The sequence below is a fragment of the Mobula birostris genome, chromosome 26 (assembly GCF_030028105.1).
Source record: "Mobula birostris isolate sMobBir1 chromosome 26, sMobBir1.hap1, whole genome shotgun sequence".
NCBI classification, from domain to species: domain Eukaryota; kingdom Metazoa; phylum Chordata; class Chondrichthyes; order Myliobatiformes; family Myliobatidae; genus Mobula; species Mobula birostris.
Genome location: NC_092395.1, coordinates 13,700,867 through 13,717,778, shown reverse-complemented (window position 1 = coordinate 13,717,778; position 16,912 = coordinate 13,700,867). Strand labels below are relative to the sequence as shown.

Below are 16,912 nucleotides of genomic sequence, written 5' to 3'. Positions count from 1 at the left end.
ATACAACTCAGATATTCGTCTTCTCCAGATAGCCATTAAATACAGAAAGACCATGGGTGCTGATGAAAGAAAAGACATCAACCCCACCTCCCCCTGACATAAAAAAGAAAAGAGACAGACCTCACAGACTACAAATCCCCCCTCTCCTGCAGCAAAAAGCAGTCACAATAATAACATTGCCTCATCACAGCTTTGATGAGAAGCTTTTGAGTTATTTCTTAACTCCAGTGTCACCTTAAGCAAATAAAATACTTGGCTATGCTATTGGTAATTTATTAGTTAATTGCAATTGTACACATTCTGGATGTATTGGAAAGCAGATGACAACAGATAATTTTCTCTCAGGATTTACATGGATTTGGTCATACGGTTTGTCCCTGGGCCTGGTTAGAATTTTCATCTCATGCCAAGATAATGCATATGGTAAGCAAATGTTCTTTCACAAACAGCATTCCTGTTGTCCTTCCACACCAACGCCCTGTAGGATGGAATGATTACATAAGGGCAAATCTAAGGGCAATGAGGATGTTGTATATGAAATACCCACAACATCTCCTTACTCGTAAAGAAGGCACAGCAGCATCTAGAATTTCTGAGGAGATTGAAAAGCTCCCTGCACCCCCCCCCAACTAACAACTTTCTACAGGAGTACTCGCGGGAGTGCCCTGTCTGGCTGCATCATTGTGTGGGATGGAAGCTGCAAGACTCTAAAGTGGACAGTAAAAACTGCCAAGAGGAACAGCAGGGTTTCCCTCCCGATTATTTATGGCATTTACTGGGAGTGTTGCAGATGACAATCTCCTTAATCTACTACCTTCAGGAAGGTGGTACAGGGACAGCAGGACTCGGACAGCCAGACTGGATAACAGCTTCTTCTGCCACAATCTCTTTAATCCACTACCATCAGAAAGGAGTTACAGGAACATCAGGACTAGGACTGCCAGGCTGGGTAACAGCTTCTTCCTTCAGGCTGTGAGACTAATGGATACCCTGCCACCACTGAGGTCTCTTCACTAGGACAGCAATCTGTTTACTGTTTAATGTTTTCCTATGCTGCGTACTTCACATGTATTTTGAATTATATTTTATTAACTTATCTGAAACATAGGAATCTACAGCACATTACAGGCCCTTCAGCCCACAATGTTGTGCCGACCATGTAACCTACTCTAGAAACTGCCTCGAATTACCCTACAGCATAGTCCTCTATTTTTCTAAGCTCCATGTACCTATCTAAGAGTCTCTTAAAAGACTCTATTGTATCCTCCATTACCACTTTCACTGGCAGTGCATTCCACACACACACCACTCTCTGCGCAAAAAACTTACCTCTGAAATCCCTCCTGTACCTACTTCCAAGCACCTTAAAATTATGTCCCCTCGTTTTAGCCATTTCAGCCCTGGGAAAAAGCCTCTGGCTATCCACACGATCAATGCCTCTCATCATCTTATACAGCTAATATTTTGTTGTATGTGACACGTGTGATATATGTATTGTGGGCGCATCATGTCCAGAGGAACATTGTTTGGTTTGGTTGTGTATATGTACAGTCAGATGACAATAAACTTGAACTTGAGCCAGAATTCGAAGGAAGAGGCACTATTGGAGCTTTTGCAAACATTAGGATAGATAAGTCCACAAAGTAACATGGGAAGTGAAGGAAAAAATTACTGGGGCATTGACAATGATCTTTGCATCCTCTCTGACCACAGAGTAGTACCAGAGGGCTGGAGGATGGCAAATGCTGTCCCTTTGTTAAAGGAAGATAGCAGTGATAATCCTGGGAACTATATACTAGTGAGTCTTATGTCAGTGATGGGGAAGATAACACAAAAGATTCACAGTGAGAGGATTTACAAGCATTTGGAGGAGCACAGTCTTAGAAGAGAGGGTCAACACGGCTTTGTGAAGAGCAGGCTGTACCTCACAGGTCTGGTTGACAATTTAGTCAGACATTTGTCAAGATTTGTCGAGGCTCATCCAGAAATTCATGTGGCATGGGAATCATGGAAACTTGGCAGTGTGGATTCGGAATTGGCTAGTTAACAGAAGGCTGAGGGTAGTAGTAGATGGGGTGCGTTATGCCTGTAGGTCAGTGACCAGTGGTGTTCTGCAGGGGCCTGTACTGGGACCCCTGCTCTTTGTGATTTTTATAAGTTACTTGGATGAGGAATTGCAAAGGCAGTTAGTAAGTTTGCAGATGACATGGAGATCGGTGATGTTGTGGGAACTGTGGAAGGTTTTCATAGATTACATTGGGACATTGACAGGATGCAGAACTGGGATGAAAGGTGGCAGATGGAATTCAATTCTGAAAAGTGTGAAGTGATTGACTTTGGCAGATTGAATTTGAAAGCAGAGTACAAAGTTAATGACAGGATTCTTAGCAGTGTGGAGAAACAGGGGGGTCTTGGGGGTCTAGATCCTTCAAAGTTGTGGTGTAAGTGGATAAGGTGATTAAGAAATCATATGGTGTGTTTGCCTTTATGTCAGGGGACTGGGTTACAGGAAGGATGTGGAAGCTTTAGAGAAAGTGCAGAGGAGATTTACCTAAATGCTGCCTGGATTAGAGAGTAATAGCTTAAGAGGAAAAGTTGAACAAGCTAGAGCTTTTTCCTTTGGAGTCATGGAGGATGAGAGGCGACTTGATAGAGCTGATAGATTATGAGAGGCATAGAGTGGACAGCCAGCATTCTATTCCCAGGGTAGAAATGGCCAAGACCAGAGGACATTTTTTAAGGTGGGAGGCAGAAAGTTTAGGAGATGTCAGAGGTATGTTTTTTTACACAGAGAGTGGTAGATGCCTGGAATACATTGGCAGGGGTCGTGGCAAAGATCGATACATTAGGGACATTTAAAAGACCCTTAGATAGGTGCATGGATGTAACCAAAATGGAGGGTTATGGCTATGTAAGAGGGAAATGTTAGCTTGATCTTGAAGTAGTTTAAAAGCTTAGCACAATATTGTGTGCTAAGGAGCCCATACTGTGCTGAACTATTCTACAAAAATTCCAGGAATTTAATGCTCCAAGGTTGTAATGTTTTTACAGAGACTCACTAGAAAGTTATATCAACAGTTGAGTCACCTTTATATGGGGATACTTCAGGGAAATTGGAGAGGATTCTGGCGAGTGAAACACTAAGCGGAATTTACAGGAACTCTGCACTCTCTACATATCAGGTTTAAATTCTTTTGTTCTCTCTGTTTGTCCACAGATGACTAACTAGATCATCTTCTGAGACATTCTCACAATAAAGCCAAATATAATGTTCCACATTTCTTTGGATTCAAGCAGGGAGAACAAGTCCAGTCCATATATTTTATTCCCTTGGCCTTCTTTTCTCTTGAGAGATCTGTGAGTAAATGTGATCATTTGCTGATAGCTGGGTTGGTGAGTTATAGGGCATTCCTACGTAGCCAAAATGGGAATTGGCAATCCATCTCTAACAGCCGTCGCCATCCACAAAATGTTCTGATTGGTACCATCAAGGAGGAGGTAGAAGAGCCTGAAGATCCCCATTGTGATTCAGAAACAGCTTCTCGCCTTCCGTCCCCGTCATGAGAGGCGGAAGCCGGCCAGCAGGGCTCTGGTGAAGGTATATAGGCCAATCCCCCGTACAGCGGATGCAGTGGATTGCTAAAGTGTTGATGAACTCCAGATATACCATCGACTTCAGAGGACGCCGGAGACGGGAGACCATTGATGGCCTACGCTCCGCTTGGGAGCTAACAGCCCAAGTTAGTAAGTTTTCTTGCTTTCCACCATAAGATTTCCAAATGGACCCATGAACGCTATCTTGTTTTGCATTATTTATTTATTTTTTAATGATATATATAGTAATTTTATGTCTTTGCACTGTAATGCTCCTGCAAAACAATGCATTTCATGTCGTCTAAGTCAGTGATAATGTCTGTTTCTGATTCTGATTCATACTTACTCTGGTATGGTAGCGTAACGCTGAAACTACACCAGTGATCATGAATCAGGGTTTAATTCCCACGGCTGCCTGTTAGGAGTTTGCACATACTCCCCATGACGACATGGCTTTCCTCTGGGTGCTCCACCTTCCAAAGACGTACGGGTTAGGATTAGTGAGTTGTGGGCATACTAAGTTTGCACCGGAAGTGTAGCGACACTTGGCAGCTGGTTAACGCAATCCTCGGTGATTTGATTTCACAATGATACGTTTCACTGTGTGTTTTTATATTTCAATGTACATATGACAATTAAAGCTAATCTTTAATCTTTACTCTCTGTTGTGGGATCAAACCTTCAGTGGATTTCCCTAAAGGTCTATCCTGACACCACACAGATCCCAGTTTCCGATGTCACCACATAGAGGACAACTGAAGACTTACCATTGGAGAGGCCATTGACAAGGAGAGATTTACATACTTGAGACATACAGTTCTGTGCCAAGGTTTTAGCACACATATACAGCTAGGGCGCCTATGACTTTTGCACAGCACTGTAGTAAATTTTATGTATTGCACTGTACCGCTGCCGCAAAAAAAAAGCAACTTCAATGACATGTGTGAGTGATGATAAACCTGATTCTGATATGGGTCTCTACTGTGGACTGAGAGTGAGAAGGGGGCAGGGAGAGGGGAATCATGGTTGTGAAAAGGGAAAGGCAGACGGGAGGGAGCAGGAAGCACCAGAGTGATATTCTGTAATGATCAATAAACCAATTGCTCGGAATCAAACAACCTTACCTGGTGTCTCAGGGCTGGGTGAGTCTGCACCCACACCAAGCCACACCTTAGTTCTCCTCCTCTGCCATCTTTCCTCATCTCTCTCACAGGTCTCCACCCTCACCATTCCCATCATCCTTTCATCCTTTGCTCCCACCAGATTTACAAGCTTGCTTTCCACTCCATGTTGATGAATATAGCACTGTGCAAAAGTCTCAGGCACCCTAGCTTTACAGTATATATATGTGAACGATACTACTGTACACGTGGCTACTGGTGAGAAACAGAGGCTGAGAGTGAGGAGACCACCAAGATATTAACACACTATAGACTGCACCAAATGACATTCCAGTTCTCTGTGTCCACATCCTAGGTGTATCACAAGGGCCAGTGATAAACTGTGGGACATTGACACACGGGGTTCACGCTGAATGAAACTTACGTCAGTAGTTCAATTGGTTACTTATGGAGATTCTATATTCTAGTTAAATATGGTTTTTGTTCACTGGTGGTCAACAGTAATTACCCCTCAACCATCAGGCTCCTTGAACCAGAGTGGACAATTTCACTCACTCCAACACTTCCAACGACTCTACAACTCATGTTCTCAGTATTTAATACTTTTTTTTTTACACAATTTGTTGTCTTTTGCACATTAATTGTTTGTCTGTCTTTGTTGTGTGTAGCTTTTATTTGATTCTGTTGTGTTTCTTTGTACTTACTGTGAATGCCTGTAAGAAAATGAATCTCAGGGTAGTACGTAAATGTATTTTCATAGTCATAGTCATAGTCATACTTTATTGATCCCGGGGGAAACTGGTTTTCGTTACAGTTGCACCATAAATAATAAATAGTAATAAAACCATAAATAGTTAAATAGTAATATGTAAATTATGCCAGGAAATAAATCCAGGATCAGCCCATTGAATCAGGGTGTCTGACCCTCCAAGGGAGGAGTTGTACAGTTTGATGGCCACAGGCAGGAATGACTTCCTATGACGCTCTGTGTTGCATCTCAGTGGAATGAGTCTTTGGCTGAATGTACTCCTGTCTACATTATGTAGTGGATGGGAGGCATTGTCCAAGATGGCATGCAACTTAGACAGCATCCTCTTTTCAGACACCACCGTCAGAAAGTTCAGTTCCATCCTCACAACATCACTGACTTTACGAATGAGTTTGTTGATTCTGTTAGTGTCTGCTACCCTCAGCCTGCTGCCCCAGCACACAACAGCAAACATGATAGCACTGGCCGCCACAGTCTCGTAGAACATCCTCAGCATCGTCCGGAAGATGTTAAAGGACCTCAGTCTCCTCAGGAAATAGAGACGGCTCTGACCCTTCTTGTAGACAGCCTCAGTGTTCTTTGACCAGTCCAGTTTATTGTCAATTCGTATCCCCGGGTATTTGTAATCCTCCACCATGTCCACACTGACCCCCTGGATGGAAATTTTGATAATAAATTTACTTTTGAACTTTTTTTGAATAGTTAAATCAAACTTAGTTTATGACACCTGCATTTTTTATGTTTTGTTTTACAAGGAAAAGGGTGATTAATACAATTTCTTGAAGCACTTTTCTTGAAATGAGGACCCAGTAGAAACGGTATGCATTTCCAAGAATTCCAAAGGATGAAATACTTAATAATTTATTAATAGAATTTTAATCATTTGCCACATGTCTGGCAGTAAATGTGTCTGCAGTAGGTAAATCAGACAGTAATGATTCAGTTGGAGTTGAACTGGTAGACTATTTAGTAAACAGAACATACACTACTGCGGAAAAGTCTTAGGGACATGTAAAAAATTCTCTAAAGTGAAGATGCTTTCAAAAATAATGAAATGAAAAGTTTCTGGATAACAAAAAATTTACTATAAAGAGAAGTAAACAGTAAAAAACTAAAACTTCTGGTCAAGATGGCGCCAGTGAACAACATTTCCTTGGGCACCGTCTTCCAGGTAGCTAATCTCTTCAATTATTTCACTGTTTCTACACCTTCTGCTTGTTCTTTTTGTCTTGGTTGTGTTTCGGAAACTGTTGGAGCCTGTGACATGCAGGTTGGAGTTTGATTAAGTGCTTTAGTGCTCTGCTGTCCCTGGAAAGGACCGAGGGCAGCCTCATGGAGAAGACCAGAGACAACGATTGACTCCATTTCGAAGTGTTGAGGAAGATTGACGCATTGAGGTGAATGCAGAAAAGGTCAGAGGTCGCTCTCCATGGATGGCACAGGTCGATGGGTTGATAGCCAGGTCGGCGCCGTTTGGAAGGCCGCAGGTCAATGGAGCGACAGCGCAGCATTTGCTCTTCACGGAAGGACTGAGTTCGATTCTGACGTGAGGATGTTTTCCAAATTCTGAGATTTATCTGATTATTGGACTGTAGTTTATATTGTTCTCCTTCAGTTTTCTGTGTTTTTTGTCTCGTTGCTGACCGGCAGGTTGGGTTTGCAGGTGGACAATATGTTAGTTTTTGTGTGAGAGAAGGGTTGAGGATTTGGGGTCTGATGTTCTTGTTGGTTTTTTCTGTGTGGGAGATCTGTTAGTTTTTGCTTATGAGAGAGATGATTGGGGGCTAGATGTTATTGCCGCTTTTGTTGTGGGGGGGGTAGGGATTGGTGTTATTGTAGCTGTTTTCTGTGTGGGTGATCTGTTAGCTTTTGTGCGAGGGAGAGGGTGGGGGGGGTTTGGGGTTTGTGAGTTTTATTTCATTTTCCTTTTCGTGCTGGGAGGGGGTTGCTGTCTTTTCTTTGCACGACTCCTGTAATTTTTTTTTCTGTATTTCATGGCTATCTGGAGAAGACAAATATCAAAGCTGTATTGTACATGCATACTTTGACAATAAAATGAACCTTTGAATTCAAATGGATATGTGTTGTGATCAGTAAACTTAAAAACTGCGTCAATTCTCATGGTACACTGACGTGCAGTTTTATAATAAAATTGGCTGGTAAGTTGTTGCAAGCATCTTGGAGAACTTGTCACAGTTTTTCTGCAGACTTTGGCTGTCTCTCTTGTTTCTGTCTCTCCAGGTAATCCCAGATAGCCTCGATGATGTTGAGATCATGGCTCTGTGGATACCATATCATCTAAAATCATATTAAAAATTCTAGGGAGCCTAAGACTTTTGCACAGTACTGTAGAATAAAATACAGTACAGTAGAAGAATTGGACCTTTGGCCCATAAAGTTGTGCCAAACCAATTAAATTAGTAATCAAAGGGCTAACTAAACTAATCCCCTCTGCCTGCACAATGTCCATATCCTTCTATTTTCTTCACATTTGTGTGCCTATCTGACCGTCTCTTAAAAGTCCTTACTGTATCTGCCTCTACCACCACTCAGGCTGTGCATTCTGTGCACCTACCACTCTCCGTGTTTAAAAAATGGCCCGCAAATCTCTTTTGAAATTACCCCCTCTCGTCTTAAATTCATGCCCTCTAGTATTAGTCATTTTAACTCTAGGAAAAAGGTACTGCCCGTCTACTCTATCTTTGCCTCTCATAGTCTCGTAAACCTCTATCAGATCTCTCCTCAGCCTCTGGCGTTCCAGAGAAAACAACACAAGTTTGTCCAATCTCTCATTGTAGCACATGCCCTCTAATCCAGGCAGCATCCTGGTAAAACTCTTCTGCACCGTCTCCAAAGCCGCAACGTCCTTTTGCAATACTGTACGCAATACTCCAGATGCAGCCTAACTAGAGTTTCATAGAGCTGCAAAGTAACTTTCAGACTTTTGAACTGAATGCCTCAACTAATAAAACCATCCTATTAAGCTGTGATTTATATTTCTTCTTAAATCCAATAATTTATATATAGAAGAGTAATATTCTGGATTAATGCCGACTGGTGGTGAAATATATTTTATTTCCCACAAAATAAATTATTTCTTGAAGATATAGCTCCACCGGAAGTGTATTTTAGTGTTGATGTTTTCACTTGGTATTAATAAATGAAATTAAAAAGCTTTAATCATTTTAAAAACAGACTGTGAACAGGTGTGACACATACAAAATTCTGAATGTACTCAGCAGGTCCAGCAGCACCTGTAGAAAGGAATAAATAGTGTTTCCTCGTCCGGGTGCCTCTCCTCCTTCCCTTTCCCCCGAGGTCCACTCTCTTCTACCAGATTCCTTCTTCTTCAGCTCTTTACCTTTTCCACCTATCACCTCCCATCTTCTCACTTCATTCCCCCTCCCCCATCAACCTGGCTTGACCTATCACCTTATAGTTTGCAAATCCCTTACTCACTCTTCCTTCAGTTAGTCCTGACGAAGGGTCTCAGCCTGAAACGTCGACTGTACCTCTTCCTACAGATGCTGCTTGGCCTGCTGCGTTCACCAGCAACTTTGATGTGTGTCACTTGACCTATCACCTTACAGTTTGCATTCCTTCCCCTCTCCCACCAACCTGGCTTGACCTATCACCTTACAGTTTGCATTCCTTCCCCTTTCCCACCAACCTGGCTTGACCTATCACCTTACAGTTTACATTCCTTCCCCTCCCCCACCTTCTTATTCAAGCTTCTTCCCCTTTCTTTCCAGTACTGCTGAAGAGTCTGTCAGCCTGAAAATGTCGACCCTTTATTCTTTTCCATAGATGCTGCCTGATGTGCTGCCTTCTCCAGCATTTTGTGTGTGTTGCTCTGAATTCCTGCAGATCTTTATTTTATTTAGAAATACCATGCAGAACAAGTCCTTCTGGCCAAACGAGCTGCACTGCCCAGCAACCCACCTATTTAACACGAGCCTAATCACAGGACAATTTACAGTGACCGATTAACCTACTAGCCGGTACATCTTTGGACTGTGGGTAGAAATTGGAACTCCCAGAAGAAACCCACGTGAAGAAGAAGAAAGCCCTTAACTCCAAGTGAGTCATTGGGCCGCTGTCATGATGGTGTTTCTTTAGCAGGCTTTCTTATTTTTACGAGGCCGAGTTGCTAGCTCGACGCTCAACCCAGCATAGATGGGAAGCGTGCAAGGGAGCTGGCTGGATTTGAACTCGGGAGCCTTCGCTCCGAAGTCTGGAGCTGATGCCACCACGCCACCAGCTGGCTAAAACCCACGTGATCACGGGGAGAAAGTACAAACTCTTTACAGACAGCACCAGAACTGAAGTCCCAAATTTGTAATGCCACAAACTGTAATAGTGTCGTGCTAACTGTGATGTTACCATGGCGCCCTAAAATCTCTTGTGTTTTGAGCAGGAGTGGGATGGCGTATGATTTGCCTCAAAACAACTCCAATTGGGTGCTTTCCCTTAATAGGACTGAAACTCGTTACAGAAAGTGAACAGTTCATGTGATCAATGTACTTTGTAAAGAGGTTATTGCAGAGGACTTAAAGGAAGAGTGATGAGGGAGTTTTGTCTTTCAGGAATGAGAATCGAATGAGTGTTTTGCTCAGCTGTTGGCTGTAAGACCCTGAGGAGGTAGATCCAAATTCACAAAATATAATGGCCCACCATTTGACGTGAAGCTGGCAGCCGTTGTCAGTGGCTTTAAAATATTTTTGGCCTTTGCAAAGTTGAGGTAGAATGGTCTTTTGAAGTTGAAGCAAAGGAGAGCAGATAAAGATTGTATAATATATTACAATCCAGCAGGAAGATATTACCATCCACATAACTTTCCAATAGAAAACACATTTTATTAAATGGAGAGGATTAAAGGAATTTTTGATCCTTCCTAAGTATTCACAATATCCCTTGAGATATCAGATTAACAACTCTAGCATCGTAGAAACACTGAGGGATGCTATTTGATTGACTTGTTTTTTTTAAATTTACCTCATGACAATAAACTCTGATTGGCATCTGACACAATTCATGTGCACATTAAGCAGAAAAGAGAAGAGGAATCTGTAAAGAATTAACTCTGTTTTTAACATAACTGTGATAGCGAGCAATTAACTTTCCTTAATAAGAAAAAACTTCACAACTAATGAATGGAGCAGCTGGAATGGTTTGAAGCACCTTACTCTTGTAGTTAATACCAAGATATTTCATTTATTCAATAATTGTGGACTATTCATGGGTGACAGGGTAGAATTACGTCTCTACCAAATGACGTCTCTGCTAGTCTGCAGGTCACTCTTGGGCAAGGTGTAGCACCTGCTTAGCACCACCGCGCCCCCCCCCCCCCCGCCGTTCCGCCAACCCCGATCCAGGTCATGTGAAGCCATGGGAGCAGGTGGCGGATGGTCGTAAGAACAGCTGGTGCATATCACAAGTCCTGGTGATGCGACCACTGACGCCAGACAGACAATTTCTGAAGAGTATTGATAATGGCTGGGGTCATCCATCCAAAGGAAGGCAATGGTAAACCACTTCTTTAGAAAATTTTTCAGTAGCTGTTTTATGCAATTATGGACTGCTGAATCAAGCATCTTACTAAATTGGTACATATGTTTACGGTAGTCACATATACTGAGGTACGGTGAGAAACTGCATATTGCACGACGTCAGTACAGACCACTTCATTGTAACAGCACAATGAGGTAGAAAAAAGGAAATCAATATATCAAAAAGGAATGCAAAATAAAAAGTTACATTTACAGGGAAAGTGGACTGTAGGTGGACAACTGGGTACAAGGCCATACACACAAAATGCTGGAGGAGAGGAACTCAGCAAGTCAGGCAGCATCTATGGAGGGGTATAAATGGTCGAAGTTTTGAGCCAAAACCCTTCATCGGGACTCATTTCAGATCAAGGATTCCCAATCTGGGGTCCAGGGACTCCTCGGTTAATTGTAGCAGCCCATGGCAAAATAAAGGTTGGGAAACCCTGGTCTAGATGAAGGATCTCAGCCCAAAACATCGACTTCCATAGATGCTGCCTGATTTGCTGAGTTCCTCCAGCACTTTGTGGTCGTGGTTCAATGTTTCCAGTGTCTGCAGAATCTCTCTGTCCATTACAAGGTAGATTATGAGGTCAGGAGTAACATAAGAGCAAACTCGAAAAGGATGATGTATAGGAATGGAGGTGTTATATTGGAATGCACACAGATAGAGAATAAGGTAGATGATCTTGTAGCGCAAGTAAAGATCGGCAGGTATGACATTTTGGGCAGAGTAAGAATCAGGTTTAATATCATTGGCATATGTCATGAAATTTGGTAACTGGTGGTAGCAGCACAATGCAATATGCAATAAAAGAGAAGAAAACTATGAATTACAGTATGGTGATAGGCAATATAAATATATATACAAATAAAATAGTTAAATGGTCAATACAAAAATAGAAATAAAAAAATAATGAGGTAGTGTTCATAGCTTCAATGTCCATTCAGAAATCAGATGGCGGAGGGGAAGAAGCTGTTCTTGAATTGCTGAGTGTATATCTTCAGGCTTCTGTACCTCCTACCTGATGCTAACAGTGAGGAAAGGGCATGCCCTGGGTGCTGGAGGTCTTTAATAATAGACGCTGCCTTTCTGAGACACTGCTCCCTGAAGATACCCTGGGTATTTTGTAGGCTAGTACCCAAGATGGAGCTGACTAGATTTACAACCTTGTGTAGCTTCTTTCGGTCCTGTGCAGTAGCCCCTCCAGACCAGACAGTGATGCAGGCTGTCAGAATGCTCTCCACGATACAATTATAGAGGTTTCTGAGTGTATTTGTTGACATGCCAAATCTCTTCAAACTCCAAATAAAGTATAGTCACTATCTTGTCTTCTTTATAACTATATCAATATGTTGGGACCAGGTTAGGTCCTTAGAGATCTTGACACCCAGGAACTTGAAGCCGCTCACTCTCTCCACTTCTAATCCCTCTATGGGAATTGGAATGTGCTCCTTTGTCTTACTCTTCCTAAGAGTAGGCCACTGCTCTATTCTCTACTGCTAAGCACACACCCCTGAGGTGCGCCAGTGTTGATCGTCAGCCAGGAGGATATGTTATCACCAGTCCATACAGATTGTGGTCTTCCGGTTAGGAAGTTGAGGATCCAATTGCAGAGGGAGGTACAGAGGCCCAGGTTCTGCAACTTCTCAATCAGGATTGTGGGAATTATGATATTAAATGCTATAGTCGATGAGCAGCATCCTGACGAAGGTGTTTATGTTGTCCAAGTGGTCTAAAGCCGTGTGGAGAGCTATTGAAATTGCATCTGCCATTGACCTATTGTGGCGATAGGCAAATTGCAATGGGTCCAGGTCCTTGCTGAGGCAGGAGTTCAGTCTAATCATGATCAACCTCTCAAAGCATTTCATCGCTATCAATGTGAGTGCTACCGGGCAATGGTCATTAAGGCAGCCCACATTATTCTTCTTAGGCACTGGTATAATTGTTGCCTTTTTAAAGCAAGTGGGAACTTCTACCCGTAACAGTGAGAGGTTGAAAATGTCCTTGAATATTCCCGCCAATTGGTTGGCACAGGTTTTCGGAGAATTACCAGGTACTCCATCGGGACCTTCTGCCTTGCGAGGGTTCACACTCTTTAAATACAGTCTAACATCGGCCTCTGAGACAGAGATCACAGGGTCATCAGGTGCAGCAGAGATCTTCACAGCTGTAGTTGTGTTCTCCCTTCCAAAGCGTCTGGTGGCTCTAGGGCTGTACTCGATGGAGTTTAGAAGAATGAGGGCAATCTCATTGAAACCTTTGGAATATCGAAAGGTCTGAATAGAGTTGATAAAGGGAAGATGTTTCCTGTAGTAGGTGAGTCTAGGACCAGATTACACAGCCTCAGACTAGAGGGACGTCCAATTAGAACAGAGATGAGGAGGAATTTCTTTAGCCAGAGGGTAGTAAATCTGTGGAATTCATTGCCACAGATGGCTGTGGAAGTCAAGTCATTGAGTATATCTAAGCAGATGTTGATAGGTTCTTGATTAGTCAGGGTATCAAAAGTTACAGGGAGAAGGCAGGAAAATGGGGTTAAGAGGGTTAATAAATCAGTGATGATGAAATGGTGGAGCAGACTCGATGGGCTGAATGGCCAAATACTGCTCCTATGTCTTATAGTCTCAAAGCTGGAAAGTACAACCCAGAGCAACACACATAAAATGCTGGAGGAACCCAGCAGGCCAGACAGCATCTATGGAAAAGAGTAAACAGGTGACACTTCAGGCTGAAGCTCTTCATCAGGTCTAGAAAAAAAGATGAGAAGTTAGAGCAAGAAGTTGGGGGGAGGGGAGGAAGAAGAACAAGGTGGTAGGTAATAGGTGAAACCGGGAGAGGGGGGAGAGGTGAAGTGAAGGGCAGGGAAGTTGATAAGTGAAAGAGATAAAGGGCTGTAAAATGGGGAATGAGGACAGAAGACCAGGAAGAAAGGGAAGGGGGTAGGAGCACCAGAGGGAGGTGATGGGCAAGTGAGAGAGTGAAATGGGAATGGGGTATAGTGAAGGGGTGGGGGGCAATTACTGGAAGCTCAGGAAATCGATGATCATGCCATCAGAGTGGATGCAACCCAGACGGAATATAAGGTGTTGCTCCGCCATCCTGAGTGTGGCCTCATAGTGGCAGTAGAGGAGGCCATGGGCCGACATGTTGGAATGGGAAGTACAACCCAGTGCAGTTGTCCTCCAGCGGTGAAGCAAAGGGTGAACAATGACTGTAAGCTCCGCAACGCAGTTTTTAATTGAAAGCAGCAGCTCCTAGATTTTATAAACAGGTGGATGTTTGCACACGGAGAGGCTAATGGAAGACAGCTGTTCTTGCAGCTGGCCATGTATGGACACTGCTGGAGGCTTCCTGTGGTTACTAACTGAGCCAAGCGGTTTTATTTACCTTTAATTCAAACAGAACAAATAAAGCAATTGTGTTCTGAATGTTCCATAATCACCAAAACACAGTGCATAAGCATTCAAGTTTATAATTTCTATTATTAGTTTGGCAATGTGACTTACTTTTACACAATGCAGAGCAGATTTTAAGGGCATAAAACCCATTGCTGTTGTAAAGATTTCTTTGGCTTGATTGTATATGGGGTTGGGCTGGAACATAATGGCGGTTCAACTTCACATATTCAAATATACCCTCTGAGAATAAACTACTGCAAATCTCTGGCTTCGCAGCCCACATGCTGTCGCGAATCAAAAGATGAGAATTTCTACTCTGCAGCAGCAAGAGACGGCAAATGCTGGAATCTGGAGCAATAACTAAATTGCAAGAACTCAGTGGATCAGGCGCCATCTAATTTCTCAAATGGAGGGGAAGGGTATGGAGGTCTATGGTCCAGGTGCAGGAGAATGGGACCAGGCAGTGTAAATGGTTTGGCACAGTCTGAATGGGCCGAAGTCTTTTTTCTGTGTTGTGGTTTTTGAATACTGTAAATTACAACAAAAGTAATAAAATTATTGCGGTTATTGTTTGTGGAGGACAATGAAGAGGAAGAGCAGCTAAAGATGGCGTCAGAGGGTGACTTCGAGTTCATCTCCGAAAGAGTTTAAATTCTTCTCTCTAATGTCCCTTCTTTCCTTTTCAAGGTGGCTAGAATCCTGTCAAAGTCCGTGATCTACACTCAAACTGCACTTCCTTACGGCTATGGTTCCCGTTCTCAGAGCTCGCCAAGTAGCCTCGCATTTTCAGTATCTCCAGGAGTGGCCTGGAATTCATGCACCTTCAGGGTGCGGCCTTGTGCATCCCTGTAGACGACCCGATTCCTCGCCAGTGTTGCCAGCTGAAGCATTGTGAGAGATTGGAACATCGAGACAGTAGACGCGGCTGTCGGAGGCCTCTGCACTCAAGCAATCACATTCTCTCTCTCTCTCGATGGTGAGAGGGAGTTTGCAGGTAATTCTCAAGTCATCAAACTCAAAGTAAACCACTGCTGCAGACTGCAGCATCAAAGCAGCGAACTGTTGGCCTCCCCTCTCGCTGTGGAAGGTGTAATACCTCTCTACCCCTTGTTAGTGACAGAGAGAGCCTGTGGGATGTCGAACTGTTGGGATGAACAGTGGTTTTTGATGGACTCTAGATCATGGTTTCTTTGGATTTTTTACTATTGCTTGCATGGTGGGTGGGAGGTGCGGTTTACGGTTTGACTGGAGCGCTGGGGAGGGGGAGGGTTGACACGTTGCTGTGGCTTCTGTGTGGGAGTCTCATCTCCATCCCGCCATCCTGGGTCTTATAGAGGTGTATAAAATTATGAGGAGCATAGATCGGGTGAATGAACTCAGTCTTTTTCACAGTGTTGAGGAATCAATAACCAGAAGGAATAGGTTAAGGTGAGAGGGAAAAGATTTAACAGGAACTCGTGGTAATATTTTTCACACAAAGGTGGTATGTATGTGGAAAAGCCTGTGTCCATATTGTATGGTTCTATAACTCTAAGTGAAAAGACAAACCAGATTAGATTAAAAATTAACTAATTTTATTTGCCAAATATATATTGAAACATCGAAACATATAATGAATTCTGCTGCTAAATTAATCCTATTTATTTATTGACATATAGGCCCCTCCAGCTCTTCAGTCTGCACCTCCCAACAAACCCCCAATTTAATTCTATCCTAATCATGGGACAATTTACAATGACTAATTAACCTACTTACCTGTACGTCTTTGGACTGTGGGAAGAAACCAGAACACCTGGAGGAAACTCACGCGGTCACGGAGAGAACGTACAACTTCTTCGAGACACGGTGGGAATTGAACCCGGGTGGCTGATAGTATAAAACATTGTACTAACCACTACGTTACCATGCCAGCAGAGAAATAAAGACTTGGAAAGGAACATGGTTGCCAGATATAACCTTGAAAACTTCTTAAAAAATGTGGCGTTCCAGACTCTGTTAAAGGCTTTGACATGCAAGAGAAAAAGAACATTGGAAAGTAAGCGTTCCAGGTTTGTGATATGGTACATTAAAACCCCTTTGAAGGTGTGACCAATATAAACCTTTTGTTCATTCCTGGGAAATGCTGCAGTTAATACTTTTTTTTACAAGCCCTTGGATAAAAATTTATTTCAGCCTTAACAGCTGTTAGTTTTTGCCTGAGTTTAATTCTGACAATTCAAATACTATATGAAAGATAAAATATTAGTTGCGTTGACAATAGCATCTAGAATCAACACAAAATGAGTGGAACTAATGACTATCAACAGAAGAAATCTATGCAAACAATCTTGTATTTATTATTATTAATATTATTAGTATTATTGTCACATGTACTGAGATACAGTGAAAAGCTTTAATAAACACGAAAAAAACTGCAGATGCTGGAAGTCCGAAGTAATGCAAATAAAATGCTGGAGGATCTCAGCAGGTGAGGCAGCATC

The 16,912-nt window shown here is 42.7% G+C and overlaps 1 long non-coding RNA gene across 1 annotated transcript; it reads left to right on the top strand.

Annotated features, from left to right (window-relative positions):
* The first annotated feature begins 3,295 nt into the window (after positions 1 to 3,295).
* LOC140188282 (uncharacterized) lies at positions 3,296 to 16,638 on the top strand. Its single transcript, XR_011883252.1, has 3 exons — positions 3,296 to 3,740; positions 15,120 to 15,426; positions 16,091 to 16,638. It is a non-coding gene; the product is annotated as an uncharacterized lncRNA (long non-coding RNA).
* The last annotated feature ends 274 nt before the right edge of the window (positions 16,639 to 16,912 follow it).